General features: G+C 53.3%; 1 long non-coding RNA gene across 1 annotated transcript; it reads right to left on the bottom strand.

The window, feature by feature from the left end:
* Positions 1–3,784: 3,784 nt before the first annotated feature.
* Positions 3,785–15,160, bottom strand: LOC104857714. The gene is made up of 3 exons (XR_778934.2): positions 15,016–15,160; positions 14,806–14,896; positions 3,785–11,337 (listed from the first exon to the last, which is right to left on the bottom strand). It is a non-coding gene; the product is annotated as an uncharacterized LOC104857714 (long non-coding RNA).
* Between the last annotated feature and the right edge of the window lie 739 nt (positions 15,161–15,899).

Genomic DNA, 15,899 nt, shown 5'->3' with positions numbered 1-15,899 from the left:
AAAAAAACAAAAAAAAAAAAAAAAAAATTTTTTTTTTTTTTATCTCACTGCCTGTCCTACAAGCAATGATTTGCACTGGGCATGTGAGCCCAGTCAGGCTCCAGGGAGGGGATAAAGATGGTGAGAAGGGAAACTTGAGATCACCCATGTTTCTTTCCAGCTGCCTTTGCTGTACTTAGACCTTGGGATCTCGGGGAATCCACAAATGGACCTTGGTCTTGATCATCCATTGCTATATCATAAATCACCTTCTCAGCAGCACCAAACATTTTCACTGTGCATCCAGATCTTACAGGTCAGTGTGGGGACAGAGCATGGTAGCCATGTGACTGTACTTCATGACTTCTAGAGCACCAGCTGGGGAAACGTGAACAGCTGGGGAGGCTCGGTGACCCACTGGGACCGCGGACCACAGCGCCTGCCGTGATCTCTCTGTGTGCTGGGCTTCCTCCCAGCATGGTGGCCTCAGGAGAGCAACCCTCAGCATTCCAGCAGATAACGCAGAAGTCTTTATTGACTTTAGGTCTCTTCCGCAACACTCTGTCAAGTGAAGAAGTCACCAGTCTGCTCTGATGCAAAGGGACGAGACTGAGACCCAATCTCTCCGTGGGAAGAGTGTCAAAGAATTTATGGCTATGTTTTAAAACCATCCCAAATGCCATGGGCTGCCCAGCAGGCTGGTAGGGGCACATAGACAGGACCCATCCTTCTACGGGACATTCAGAAAAGGCTAAGAAAAGTCACAGTCAGTTAGGCAGACCCACGTCTACCAAGGGCCAGCCAGATCTCTGCTGCTTTTACTTCTGGCTCTGTGCCCACCTCTGGCTCTGGTGTCCTCCCCTGGATGATGTAAAGTTGGACCAGGGGCTCCCCCAGGCCGCCTAGGGTCCTGTCTCTGCTTGACAGGATGGCCTCGGTGGATGTGTGGTACCTGGGAACCTTGGGCTCCATTCCGGAGAGGAAGCAAGGAGAAAATGCCAGTAAAGCCCAAACACCAGCAGGCTCCCAATTTCCTTCCAGAGACAGAGCAGGGTGGGGCAGGGTGCCACATACGGGCGGATCTGAGAGCCTGAATCACCGGGTTCTCTCCGGGTCCCACCATGTGGCATGTCTGCACTTGAAGCTCCAGCAAGCACTACTCAGGCCTGTGGCTCCCGGCTCTAATTACAGCTTTCTGGTCACATTTCCTGCTTGGGAGCTGGCAGAGTCCCCTCAGAGCATCCACAGATAACGAGCAGCTGGCTGCAGAGCCTCCATCCTCCACAGGGCGAGAATCCAGGAGCAGGCCCGAGCAGGCCCAGCTCCAAGGGCAGGAGCCCCTCCAAGCCACCTGGCCTCAATCCTCCCCATCTGCACTCCATGAGACCATGGTCTCTGCTTGCACGGCTCCCATGACAAGAAGATCACCAACTCACAGGCAGCCTGCTCATCTGTAGCAGTGCAAGGCATCAAAGTCCTTCCCAAATCTGCCTGCCCTTTCACCTTAGCTGTCAATTCCCAAGCCTCTAAGAAGGCAGCACAAAATGGAAGAAAATGTGCAGCCTCTGGGATGGGGAGGAACTGGCTCTACAATCTTGGCTCTGCGGTCTTTGCAGGCTCTGCAGCCTTGGTTTCTTTGAGCCTCAGTTTTCCCATCTTTAAAATACCCAATATAAAGAAAGTTTTGGAGGATGAAAACATCTGGCCATAACCCATGTCAGGTACGTGCTGATTCCTCTTCTGCCTCCTTAGACACTGCACTAGAGTGGCTTCTTAAGCTTTGGTGACCATTGACGAGCTCCTATTCGTGAATTGACTGGCTTGAAGAACCACTGCTACCTGGGCAGTTAAGCAGGCAAGTTATTTCACCCACCTGGTGGCACCTTATGGTAAGCTGGACAGACCAGGAGTCCCGAGCTTTCTGCTGTCAGTTTCTAGGTACAACTCCTTATCTACTGGATGGATGGATGGATGGAGATGGATGGGTGGAAAAATAGAGATAGATAGATAGATAGATAGATAGATAGATAGATAGATAGATGATGGGTGAGTGGATGGATGGATGGATAGATGGATAGATGGATAGATGAATGAATGGGTACAGAGATAGGTGGGTGGATGGATGGATGAGTAGATGGATGGATGAACAGATGGGTGGATGGATAGGTGAATGACTGCATGAACAGATGTATGGATAAATAGTGCATAGGTAGATGGATAGGCGAACAGATGGATGGGTGAATGAGTAGGTGGATAGATGGTGAGTGAGGAGATAGGTGAATGGATGGGTGGGTGATGGGTGAACAAGTGAAGGTTTAATAGGTTTTTAACTATCATCAGGAAACACCCAACCCCTTTTAATACTGGCCCTACTGAATACCAAATTCGTCAGGAAACAGAGTGGAGTAGTGATGCTTAAACTTTCATAAGCAGTAGCAGAGGGCTTGTAAAACACAGACTGCAGAGACTGTGACTCAGAGCTTGGTCAGGGTGGGGGGAGGCCCTGAGACTCTGCATTTCTAACCAGCTTCCAGTTGCAGTTGTAGCTGCTACTCTGCAAGACACACTTGAGTCATTCCTGGAGGAAAGCAGAACGGCTGGCTTCCAAGAGCCTTTGCCAAACAAACCCACAGTCGAGGTGGGGAAGCCTGTCCTAGAAAAGGTCATCAGGAGGAGGAAAAAGTGACTCTCCTGACCTGGACATCAGTCCTGTTGCCATCTCTGCAATCTTCTGCTGTCCATCTCCAGCCTGAGCTCTTGTAAAAGTCCCCGTGAAACCACAGTGACTTCGCAGATAGACAGAGCTTTGGTCAGGAAGATACCACCTCCCTGCGGGAATTCAGGTGGCATGGTAATCCCAGTAAGTAGGACCAGGTCCCACTCACTACAGGGTTTGCAGGCTTTCAGGAAGGAGAAGCCCTGGGAAGAAGACAGTCCCCTGGCTTCCCAGGTGCACATGCATACACACACACACACACGTTCACACACTCATGGACACACAGAGGAGACCCAATCCCTCCTGGGACACCCACTGGGTGGTCCTCACTGTCATTCCATGGGTTTAGGATTCAGCTCAGGTACTAACTTGCTGTATGGCCTTAAACATATGCCTCCCCTTTCTGTTCTACTGTTTTCCAACCTATAGAACGAGGTAGTTGGACCAGGCCTTGCCTAAAGAAGGGACTGACATCACCAGAGCCACTGATCTCGTCTTCAGTATTTCATTCTTTCATCCAATGTATTTGTTGCACAATCCCTGCAAACCAGGACCTGATCCGCAACAGGGAACGGGAAGTCCAGCTGAGTCTGGCTTTCACAGGGTTGGTCCATGTGTCCCCTGGTGACTGATGCTCTTCTCATTTTGCTTTTACAACCATACCACAGGGGCTGGAATCCATCACCCCTGCCTTACAATTGAGGAAACTGAAGCACAAAGTGGAAGAGCTGAATTCAGGGATCCAGCTAGCCAGTGGTTGCACAGACCATCATACACCCTGGGCTGAGACCTCCATCCTAGCCAAGCCCCCATCCTCCCAGCTCTCTGCTGGGCTGGGGCTTGTTCCCTCCTGAGTGCCCCCAGCTCCCTCCAAGACCATGCAAGGACATGGACAGAAAAGAGGCATCATGAGGAGGACAATCCTCCCCACCCTCTGCCCAGATGGGGTCAGGCCAGGCCAGGGAGAGGCAATCCCAGGCCAGGCTGCTCAGCCTCTCTCTGCAGTGTACACGGTGATCGCCGGTGCTTCAGTGGTGCTGGCAGCCCTGCTCCTGCCCCATCCCCAAGGTCTGCTCACCATCCCCCCGGTGCCCACGAGAGCCTAGGCACCAACACAGCTCAGCTCCAAGAAAGGAACAGGTTAGCTCTGTGCACTTATCCAGGAACTACAAGGACACTATTTTAATTAACACATGGGAAGCTTGGTGTCACGATGGAAAATCAACTTTATTTTGAGCTATGCAGGATGGGACCTCAACCTTGGCAGTACACAGGGCCCTAAAGGCCTCAGCCAGCCTTGGCATGGTGCCTCAGCTTCCCACTTTGAAGATGTGCCCCGTCACTTCCAACTGCCTGGAAAAATTCCCCTCTCCATTCTGCCTCCCCAAATATATGCAGCTTTCGTGGCTCCCTTCACCTTCCGTAAGCTGCTCCCAGCCTCAGCTGCCACTGATGGGTCCCACGGCAGCCTCAAGCCTGGCTGGCAGAGGAGGGTCGTGGAGCGGCGGAGAGGCCCCGCAGAGACACTGATTCTCTCGGGGGCCTGGGAAGTTAGGAGGTGCATTCACCTTTTACACCCTTCCTTCCCTGCGCAAGCGCACAAGGGGACACTCTAGCGACGGCCCCACGCGAGGGAGCGCGAATGCAGAGTCGGCTTCCCAAGCCCAGCAGCCTCCACCTCAGTGAATCTCTGCAGACCCCACTGATGCTGCCTTTCTGCCTAAGCACCTTCACTTTAGAAAAGCTGTTTTTTATGAAAACCGAATTACCTATGTTAATATGGGGTGGCATATCCTCGCTATTTTTAAATTAATAAATGTACAATTTTTCCATTTCAATGTCTAATATAAATACAGAGAGATAAAGCCACATAAATCAAAGCTCTTTAGGGTCCCCCCTAAGTTTTGGTTCTCGGTTTTTTGGGGGGTTCATTTGCTCTGGGGGGTGTTGTATTTTGCTTTTGCAGTGCTGGGGTTTGAACCAAGAGAGCACTGAGCTATGCACCCAGGCCTTTTTACACACAGTGACATCTCAGTGTCGAGCTCCATGTGTTCCAAATTTGTATTGGAACACTGAAAGGTTTGAGAACTGAACATATTTTTCCCATAAGAAATAATGGAAAACCAAATAACTGGTTCTGAGGCCTCGGGATTACACATACATTCATTTTTCTGGGACTTTTAACAAAGTTTGCAGTGATTTCTTTCTTTAATTCTATTGTGTTTCTCACAGTTGTCCTCCTAGCTTTACTGCTGGTATCATGTTTTTTGTTTTTTTTTTTTTTGCATCCAGAGTTATATTTTACACAAAGCATAAAAAAAGATGAGTGTTTTAACACACTAACACAAGCACTGTGTGTTGTTGGTGCAAGAGTGGCACTTAGACTGAAGCGTCACCACTTTGTTTCTATGGCTGAGATGCAACACACAACTCATTCTCCGTAGTACAGGTTTTTTTCCCAAGTTGTATTTTCAGTTCGACTTTCAGCAAAGTTAGGGACACTGAGCAGAGTTTTTTCAAACTTTGCTGCTCAACTAGCAGAAAGTTCGAGCTCGGAGATGTTTGTCAACTGAGGCATATGATCGTATGTATTTTTTTGAGATAGAGTCTTGCTAAGTTACCCGGGCTGGCCTTGAACTTGGGAACCTTCTGCCTCAGCCTCCTGAAGAGCAAAGTCCTCAAGAGAGGAAAAGCATCCAGAGGCCAGGTTGAGGAACAGCTGATTGGGGGAAGTGCCCCGCCCATCACAGCTGATTGGACAGGGGGTGGAGACTGCCCCAGCAGGCAGCCAGTCCAGAGGGAGGGCACCATGGGAACTGGTCGGGTGGGAGGTTGACCTGGGCCAGCAGCTGAGGAAGATAGCCAGCAAGGAGGCCTGGAGGAAAACCACAGCCAGTTGGGACTCGGGACAGCCGCATCTATGAGGAGTGGGAACTGAGGTCCAGCCAGACACACCAGAAGAAGGCAGGAGTGCAGGAGTTGCTGTGGAACAGGGGCAGAGGAGACCAAGGCCCATGCAATGCTGAACTGCAGCTCCAGGGACTTCGTGCTGATGCCCGGGTGCTCTTGGGTTCCCGGAAGTCCCAGGCCAGATCCCACTCTGCCTGCAACCCATTGGTGTGGCTGACCCAAGGCCCCACAGTGGACACTTCCTCTCCCCTCAAGCCCCAAGATCAGCTGAGCATCTCTGTTCCTTGCCATTGTCAGAGCCCAGCCAAAGACAGCCTTGCCTGCTGCCCTGGCTGTGGGACCCCAGACAAGCAGCTTAGCACTGGTTCCCTTGCAGTTATGCAGTTCAGGCCAGGGAGGGCCTCGGAGACCTGACATCATCACAAGGGGAAGGGCCTGGCCTGTTCCAGCCCTCGACAGGTGCAGCTAATATTAGGATGCTTGCTTCTGCCTCGACTGCTACTGTTATTCTTAGTGGTGGTATTAATATCACAGCAGGAAATGGTCTTCAAGGTCACAGAGCTCCAGCACTCGATTTTATTGAGGGTAAACAGGAAGGCCGGCCAGGAGCAGGTCAGAAGCAGAGCTGGAGTCCCAGCCTGCTCTTCTGTCCCACCCAGTGGGTCCCAGTGAGACTGGCAGCCCCCTGGGGGGAGGGGATGTGCAGCAACACCCACACCCACACATGCAGCCCTCTGTTCCTTCTCCCAGCAGTCACTGCTATGAACAAATCCCACAGGCCAGGCGCGAGGCCAAGTGCTGTCTGCCCACAACGGGGCTTGGCTCAAAAGAGGTTCAATCGATGTTTATAGATTGATTCTTGGCCTCTCCCATCTGGCCGGACCCTGGGAAATCAGGCTAGGGATGGAGATTGGAAAGGTTCTGTGAGCCAGCCCCGACTACCAGGAACCCAAACACAGCTGCAGTGCCCCTCAGCCCCCTTGCCCACTGCCTGCTCTGAGTTCCTTCGGGTTGAGCAAGGCCTGATCCGAAGCTCTTGAGCAGAAGAGGAAACAAGGCCCAGAGAGGCTTAGTGTCTGCATCAGGACACACAGCCAGGGCTGGGAGCACAGGTCTCTCAGAGCACATTCTAGATGTGCAATGTGACCGGCTCAGGCAAGAGACGGCGTCTCAGAAAGTGCCTGAAACCAAGAGTGAGAGCAGAATGTCAAGGACCTTCGGGGGCAGAGGGAGGGTGGAGGAAGGAGTCTCGGTTGCTGAGGACATCACAGAAACCCAGCCCGGGAAAGGCCATTTCCACAGAGCAGCTCCAACCTGTGGCCCTTCACACTCAGGGAGAAGGGCATCCATGGCGGGCATGATGAAAAGGAAGAAAGAGGAAGTATCGGTCCTTGCAGAATCACAGGTCTAGACAGGGTGGGGCATGGAGAAGAGGAGGTGGCCATCTCAGAGCTCAGGGACAGCTCCTGGGAGGAGCCAGGGGGCAGGCAGAAAGGAGGGGGCACTACTAGATGGGGAAGGGGCCAGGTCTGCTGCAGGCTCCTCCCATGCTCTCTCCCAGTCCCTGCTGGTCACCCAGCAGGTGCGGGGCTCCCTGCCCAGTTCAAGGCCTGGCCCCTAACTAGAGCTCGGTGACTGCTGAGCGGGTGACATGATGGTTCCAATAAGAGCCTGGGGACGCAGAGAGGGGAGCCCTCCCCACCCACAGGACAGCCTCCACCTGTGCACCACGCCAAGCCCTGGTCCCTGATCTACTTTGGCTGCTGCTTCCCCAGTAGGAAAGGGGGTGCAGAGAGGCAGGCCTGGAATAGGGGTGATCTGGCTGCTCAGGGGTCACCTCCCGTAATGGAAGCTGTGAGCAGCTAAGGTAAGAAGGCCCCTGATGCCCACTAGGGTGAGGCCACAGGCTGGCCCTTGGCTCCCACTCCAGCCTGGCTCATCTGTTCTCGATTGGCAGAACTGGGTTTGGGAACAGATGCTCTCCCCAGGCTTCAGGAAGAGGCCAGTCTGTGGGGCCAGCGCTGCCCCAGGACAGCTCCTCTTGCTTGTCTCCCTGGTCCAGCTCCCTCGGAGTCCCCAGCCAAGTCTATGAGCAGCTGCCTCTGAAATTACTGACGGGACCTGCCATTTCCTGCGGTCCAGGACAAGGTCTATACCTCCCAGCCATGCACAGAAGGGTGCACACGCCCAAGCACCCAGCATGGTGCCCCTGTAGGCGGGCTCTGCTTCGGGGAGGCTGGAGGCAGCAGGCGGCAGCAGGGCCCCTAACAAAGGCGGGGCGCTGGCTGCCAGAGGAGGGGGAGGAAGGAGGGATGTGGCTGAGAGCCTAACAGGCCACCAGCAGCCGCAGCATCTGCTTTTTCTCACCTCTAAAGGGAATCGATTTGTCTCTGACTGATCTCCCTGACTAGCTTTCCTCTCCACCCGGCTGTCAGAACAGCCACCGTGAACAGGGAGGGAGAAGCACCCAGCTGCCCAGCACCCTCCGCACAACGCTCTCTGCCCCTGCACACACACCCCACACTGCACTCACACTCACACCCCGCAGCAAGGCCTGCACCCCAGCTATCAGGGACAGACCTGCTACAAGTAACACACACACCCGCACACACGCACACCACGTGATGCAAACACACAGACACGCTACACCCCACCCCACAGGCAGACCTGATGCATGCAGAACAGATACACGTGCATGCACACACAGTCCAAATACACACTGATGGACACACAATGGTCTGGAAGCTCACTCACATTCCTAGGCACCAGAGAAGGCTCATCCAGCAGCCTCCATGCTCACGTTCAAACACACACACATACACACACACACACACACCAGTCCCCTCCAACACTGCCATATCCCCCAGGACACTCCACAGCCACACTCCTGGTGGAGTCACTGACACATGCATACCAAGTATAAGCTCCCACACTGTCTCCCACTTTGGTCCCACGGTCCTACCCCCATGCTGCTTGCAGATCCACCGGCCAAGTTCGCTTGGCCCCCCGCCTGTGGCAGGGTCACCCTCATGCTGCCCACCCCTTTACTCAGTAGATAATCTTGTGGGGAGCAGTCCTGGACCTTGCACCCCAAGTCCCCAAACCCTGAGTAGGGCACCCCAGGTATGGATGACAGAAGTTGCCAGGCCCTGTGGGCAGCTGAGGTCTCCACGGTGCTCCCTGCAAGGGCAGCTTGTCACACAGCAGCCTGGGTTCCAATGATATGGGGTACAAGTGGGGGCCACCAAATGCTGGACATTACCAGGACCCAGCAGGGGCTGCCTGGTCACGAGCTTCCCACATCCCAAAGGACCCCTTACCCATCAATGACAACAGCAAGCGGAGCAATAAGAATACAAACGACCCTCTCTGTGTCCCTGCTGACATCGCACTGACTCCTGCAAACATCCCCTAGGGCTGGCACTATTCCCATCTCGAGGATGAGGAAGCTGAGGCCTGAGTCAGGAAAGGGACTCATCCAGGGTCCGATATGGCCAGGGAATTTAGGCGTCTGGCTGCAACCCAGACATCCCGATTGCATGCCAAAAATTCAGACCAATCCAACCTGGTACAGACAATGGTACATCTGTCCTCAGAAACCTCATCTGGCCATCCACACAGGCACCGCTCCCGCCCTGGGGAACATGAAGGAAGCTCTCAGTGGGTGCTGGCGAGGCTGTGCAGAGGGTGTGGAAGGATGTGTGACTGTCAGGGCGTGGGCCAGGTCACACAGGCAGGTGGGCAGGAGCTAGAGAGGTGCGTGACTGTGTGGGTCCCGGGAAGCTGTGTGCAGAGCCTGGGCTGCCACAGGGATCCAGATGCATGAGAGGCCAAGGGTAGAAGGGAGTGTGCAAGGGAGAGGGGATGTGTGTGCCAGAGATGTGCACACTGGAGTGTAAGCACGGCACAGGTACCCCCTCCGGGTGAGGGTCAGATTCCACTCCCGAACCCCTTCTCCTGCTCCCTGCCCTCCCCTAGGACTTTATCTGGCCAGGCAGCCCTGCTCTCTGCACAGCAGCAGATAATTGATTAATAGAACTGGTCCTTGGCTCTTCAAGGTCTGGCTGCAGATAAGAGGAGACGCAAGTACCAGCCAGAGGGGGCACCGCAGATTCCAAGGCTGAGCTCTGAAGCCAAAGACCACAGATGCCCCTGTTCCAGCCCTCACCCCTCCATCTGATGCCCGTGGTCCCCATACTGCCAGGGCAACCCGTGTCAGGCGGAAGTCCCACTGTGAGCCCCCAGAGGGCATGGGTGGAGGAACAAATTAACCCAGCGGAGTGCCCCCCCTTCCCATGCCCACTCATTCCAGCACATGACCCAGCACCTACTAGGGAGCCAGCTGGGGGGCTCCTGGAGCCCCAGAGGCTGAGAGACACAAGGCCTGCCTCAGGGACACCACAGGCTTGGTGGCCTTCAAGGACCCCCTCCAGACCAGCAAGACAAATGTGGAGACAGTAACCACAACCTCACAGGCCCAATCCCAGAGGAGAGGCCACAGCTCAGACCTGCCGTTATTTGGGGCCAGAGCTACTGGAGGCTGCCAGGAGGGGAGGGAGGAGGGAATGGACAGACAGGGTCATCCAGGAACGGCACCGGCAGGAAGTCCCCCCCCCCAAAGATTTTTGGTTGTGTGCTGGACACTGTGCTGATGTACAGTTGGAGTGAGTGTCACCTAACTGTCAAAAGCTGAGCTAATCATCTTGTCCCTAAGACCTCAGAGAAACCAGGCAAGAGCACAGATGGAGCTTCAGACAAGCTCAGTCCTGGCCTTTAGGATAGTAGAAGAGGATGCCAGTAGAGAACCCACAGCTTCTCCAGGGCTCCTTTCAGGAAGGCTAGGGCTTCCAGGGCCCAAGGCAAAGAGGCTAAATGGGAGGTGGGGCCTTTGTTCCTGTCTCGGGGTGGGGGAGCACATTCCCTTGGCCACAGCCATGTAGCCACAGCTCCCAGAATGAAGTCTCCCCCTTTGCCCATCATAAAGCAGAGATGGCCTGCTGGCCTTTGGGGAACAGTGCTGCGCCCATCTACCAGGCAGCACTCCCGGAACTTCCCCACCATCTTGGTTTGACCCCACGTGGCATCCCCTGCAGCCTCCTTCAGCTGGGCCTACACTAGACTGATCGTTTGGATTTTTTTTTTTTATGCCAGGGATGGAAGACCAGCCCTCAAGCATGCTAAGCAGCTGCTACACCGCCCCAGACTGGTAATATATGGAGAAGTAGTTAAGTCAGGGCCAAAGCGGGCAGCAGACCTCATTTTACCAGTGGAGAAACAGAGGCCAGAACAAGCCAACATGACGCTGGTTGCAGAACTGGTCCACACAGGCTAGAATCCGAGCCTTTCTCTTTTTGCTCTTCCTCCTTCTTCCTGGCACACTCTCTTGCTTCAGAGAAGTATCAAAATGTCCTCTGGTTTGGATTAGACAAATTCTCTCTATGACGGAGACCTTGGTGGCCCTTACTCCTTGTTTGTGGTAGACAGAATAATGGCCCCCGGAGAGGGACACCTAGGATGCGCTAGGTTACAGGGAAAGGAGAATTGAGACTGCAGATGGAATTAAGGCTGAGGGCCTGCTGGCCTTGACATAGAAAGAGTATCCTGTATGAGGGCCCAACGTCATCCCAGGGTATGCAAGAGATGGGCAGCAGGGAAGAGACTTGTCCTCACATTGCTGGCTTTGAAGAACAGAAAAGGAACATTGAGTCAAGGAATGTGGTGGTCTTCAGACCCTGGAAAAAAACAAAGAAACCGATTTTCTCTTACAGCCTCAGAAAGAAAGGAGTCCAACAGATACTTTGAATTTAACCTCCTGAGACCCACTTTGCAGTTCTTACTTCAATGCAAACCCATGTCTTTTCAGGTGCCACTTCTTGTAGTCCTTTGTTTCAGTGGCTATAGAAACCCAGTACACCATCCACTCTCCCAAGGCCCGCCAGGGATGGAGAACTAACTCTAAGTCATTCCAAGTTCACCATTACCAAATCCAGTCTTGTGGGTCTCTAAATTATCCCCCTCCCCGGGTTGATTTCCAGTGCATGTGCTCTGTCCCCTGGAATCCTCCAAACCAGTCATTCTTTGCCTTTCTGCTCTTTAAAGGCTTTGGTCACGGAATGAGCTCCTCTGTAGTCTTCCCTTCCATTTGCCCAGCATTCCTCAGAATCCAGTTCTGACTGCACCTCCGGAAACTGCTTTCAAATCTCTTGCCTTGCTCTAAGTTTCCCCTTGAGTTCTGGGGTCCCCTCGTGTCCAGGCCAAAGTTCCTACAGCATAGACTCGGTCCACCTGCCAGTGAGGTATCTGAGGAGGATGGGCACCATGATTTCTGCTGGCTGTGTGGCCTCAGACAAACCCAGGCCCTCTCTGAACCTCTGATGCCTGTCAGTGCAATGGGATGGAGTCCCTTGAGCTCTAGGGAGAGTCACCTCAAAAGCATCTGCTTTCTCTCCATTCTGTTTCTCATTGGGAGGAGAGGAGAGGAGAGGGGTGGGGAGAAGGAGGCAGAAGAGAGAGAGAGAGAGGAGAAGAGGGAAGAAGCCAAAGAAGAAGGAAGAGAGGGGAGACATTTGTCCCTACAGAAATTGTTTTCGAATGCTTTATTATGTTCCCTGGCTCGGGCAGCACCTTAGTTAATGGTGTGTCAGATGATGGTCCAAATTTATAGCTGAAGGTTTACATCACAGACAGCTGGAATGAATGACAATAAATTAATTTAAAGTGCTACCAAAGTGTTCCCCAAAGTATATGTGCTTATGAGCTCTGTGCTAATAATTTATAAATGCATGCCTTTTATAATCCCGGTCTTAAGTCTTGAAAGCAGCTAGTTAAAAAGCAGTCACATGACATAAATTATTTTTATTAATATCACAAGAGCATGATTAGGGTGGTGGGAATGGTGGTCACCAGTCCATAGTTATCTCTTGCCTCCCCCTCGCCTCTGTGCTGAGGGGCTTGTACCTCACAGTCCCCAGTTCTGTTCTACTTCAGGACCCCTTCGGGCTGCCCCCACACCCTGACTCCACTTTCCTGGGGGAGGAGGGTGGTGAAATTCTCATCCATTATGGTGTCCCTCCTCTCAGGAGCTTTTGTGACATGGTTCTGCTCCTCAGGCGGGAGAGAGCAAATAGCTTTTTCCTGCAGACAATCAGCCCAGACATTCTTCCAGGGGAGGGAGGGAGAGAGAGGGGAAGAGATGGAGAGAGAACACGGCAGAGAGGCGGGGGAGCACAGGGGAGAGACAGAGACAGAGAGAGACTCACTGAGCCTTGGTTGTTTCACCTGTAAAAGGAGGATCACAACACCTAGGGCCCTTGGCAGAAGTGATTAAGGCCACATATTAGCACTCAATAAAATGCTGCTATTAGCTGCTGTCTCCCACTACCAACCTACAAAGAGGCCTAACTTCCAAACAGTGTCTACCAAGGAGACCTTTGTGATTACTTGAGCTGCTCACACCCTCTTGATAACAACACCAAGCTAACTCTCTCCTCCTGGGGCCTCATTCCAAACCTCTTCTCTCTTTGGCCATGGCCAGTACCCGTGCCCCATGCCCAGTCTGGGCAGTGATCTTGGTGGCTCCCTCGGTAATGTTCTCGGAGGCTCATTTTCCCCCCGTGTCATATTAAAGACCGTTCACTGCTTTGCAGCTCCTCCGTTCCGAGATTTGGGGTCCAGTCTCATGCTCACCCTTGAATCTGGGGTGGCCTGTGACCTGCGATGACCCATAGAATGTGACGGCACTGGCACTGTGACTTCCAATCGGGGCTTATGAGAGCTGCAGCTTCTCCTTTGGAGCATCTGCAACATTTGCAAGAAGCCCAGTGGTCAGGAGAGAGGAGACCCGACCGTGGCGGAGGGACAGGACACTCGAGTGTCAGCCTCAGCTAAGCTCCGAGCCATGGCTCACATCAGCCCCTGCCATGTGAGCATGCTGTCTCCAGGCTCTGCTCAACCCACGGAGCCACATGGGCCAGAAACGACAGCTGAGCCCAGGAGAGGTGATAAACAGCGGCTGTCCCAAGGCCCTCTTTTGGGGATTGGCCCACAGCAAGCAGCAGATCCCTGGGATGTGCCCCTCTACTGACAGCCTTGCCACCCAGCCTCCCCATCTGAAGTCTCCATGGGGCCTGCACCTCTCACCCTCGTTGGCAAGCAACCACACTGCAAAGAAGAGCTGTGTCCTGAACTCTCTACCCCCACCACCCCTCCCAGAGGCTCATCTCTCAGGTTCCGGGCACTGGCTGTCCTTGCATCCTTTGGATGGAGCACATTCTAGTACCCGCTCCTGCTTTCCACACTCCCCTGGCTCCCGACACAATCTCTGGGTCCCCCACTCTGCTTTTCCATGCCGTTCCCTGCAGTCTTGCTCTGCTGTACTTGCTCTGCCTATCTTGTTTGTCTCTATCTTGCATGGCCACCTTCCACCCTCCTGGCTCACTTTCAGGCAAGCCACCCATCCCCTGTGTGCCATTTTTCTAAGTCTGTGTCCAGCCCAGGCACCCAACTGCCTCCTGCACATTCTGTGTGGAGCCCTGCAGATACATTAAACTCACAGCTCCCACACTTACTTACTCATCTTCTCCTTACTCCCATCCCCGGGTCTGGCACTGCCATTAGTCAGCTCTCCAGGTCCACGGTCTGGGAGCCAGTCTTAGTCCACACTCCCCCCTCAAACCAGGCACCAGATCCTGGCTGGGCCACCTCTAAGTTGGTCTAAAATCTATTGTTTCCATTGCCCTCGCTCCTTCAGGTCCCCGCTGTCCCTGGCTGGAGTGCTTGGAACACCGCCCTCTGGTCCCCTACTCACATTCTCAGTCCTTTTGTCACAGAGAAGCAGAGAGACCCCAACTCTATCACCTTCCAACTGACATGCTGGCAACAGATCCCAGTCCTCTGCCTGGTAGAAGTCCAGCTTGGTATGGCTGATGCCCTTTACACCCTCCAGCCCACCCGGCTGCTCCCCACTCACACTGGGGGCATCCCCGACCCCGCTGTGTACCCACAAGGCCTTCACACTGGGATTCCCCTGCTAGGATGCCCTGCTCTCCTCCACGGGCTGCAGAGATTCTCTGGTCTTGGCCTCCCACAGGGCGAATCATCCTAGCTATCCCACTGCCCGCTCCCCTGCCCCTCTTATCTCCACCCTTAGCTGTCCGCATCTCCATCCTCACCTACTTCCTTTCCTTTCCCCCAGATGTTACCTGCTTGGGGAGTGATCAGCCTCTCAGGGGAACACTCAGCTCAGGGTGGGCAGGAGCCACCTGTCACAGTACAGCACAGTGGTGGGCACACCTGTGAATGAGGGTGTGATAAGCGTCATACCTCTCCTCCTCATCACCTGGTCCTCCAATTCCCTCAAAGCCAGGTCCTAACAGATGTGGAGTGGAATCTCCATCTCCGACCTCACTCACCTTCTCAGCTATTTGATGCCCACTCCTGGAGCACTCATTATGTTCCAGCCCCCATGGCCAAACCAGTGGCGAATGGATCACCAAATTACTCGGATGCACAAAGGATCAAATGCCTGACGAACACAGCCGTGTGGATGGCTCTCTAAAACAATATACTAAGTAAAAGCTGAATGCCAACACTACCCACTGGAATCATATGACATCCTAGAAGAGGCAGCTTGTAGAGACAGGAAGCAAATCAGGGTTCCCAAGGCTGGAGGCTCAAGAGAAAGAGGAAGGGTGTCTGAGCTGCCTTTTAGATATCTTGGAAGTCACCCAACATCTCTTCTGCCACTTCTAGCCATCAGAAGCCACCACTAAAGCCTTTAGAGTTAGAGGCCATCTTCTGATGGGAGGACTGTCCAAGAGCACAAGAAGCTCTTCTTAAATACTGTGGGTCTAGCTTGATTGCCAAGCGATGCCATGTCCACCACGCATGATGGCCATGGGCACCAACATCCATGATGTCTGCAAGTAACAGAGCCTCAGACCCTGGGTGGCCCAGATGCAGTGCCTTTGTAGTGTAAGGACATTATTATAATAATGCTAGTGAGTATCTGGGAAGAAAAGAAAGTCATCTCAATCACCACTTATTTTCTATGTGACTGTAAGTCATTGCCCTGCCTTGCCTCAGTTTCTTGAACTGTAAAAGAGACCTAATTATACATGTAATCATGTTATTTATTTATTTATTTATTTATTTTTTGGTACTGGGGATTGAACTCAGGTCCTTGTGCTTGCAAGGCAGGCCACCGAGCCGCTGAGCTAAATCCCTGGCAAATGTAACCAGGTTATTGATAGATATATAAAGTGCTGAAGAAAGCACATGGCACATGATAATTCCT

This window comes from Fukomys damarensis, unplaced genomic scaffold (assembly GCF_012274545.1).
Source record: "Fukomys damarensis isolate Sample0158 unplaced genomic scaffold, DMR_v1.0_HiC HiC_scaffold_20, whole genome shotgun sequence".
In the NCBI taxonomy this organism is placed as follows: Eukaryota; Metazoa; Chordata; class Mammalia; order Rodentia; family Bathyergidae; genus Fukomys; species Fukomys damarensis.
The sequence above is the reverse complement of the archived record's forward strand: the minus strand, read 5'-3'. Positions and strand labels throughout refer to the sequence as shown.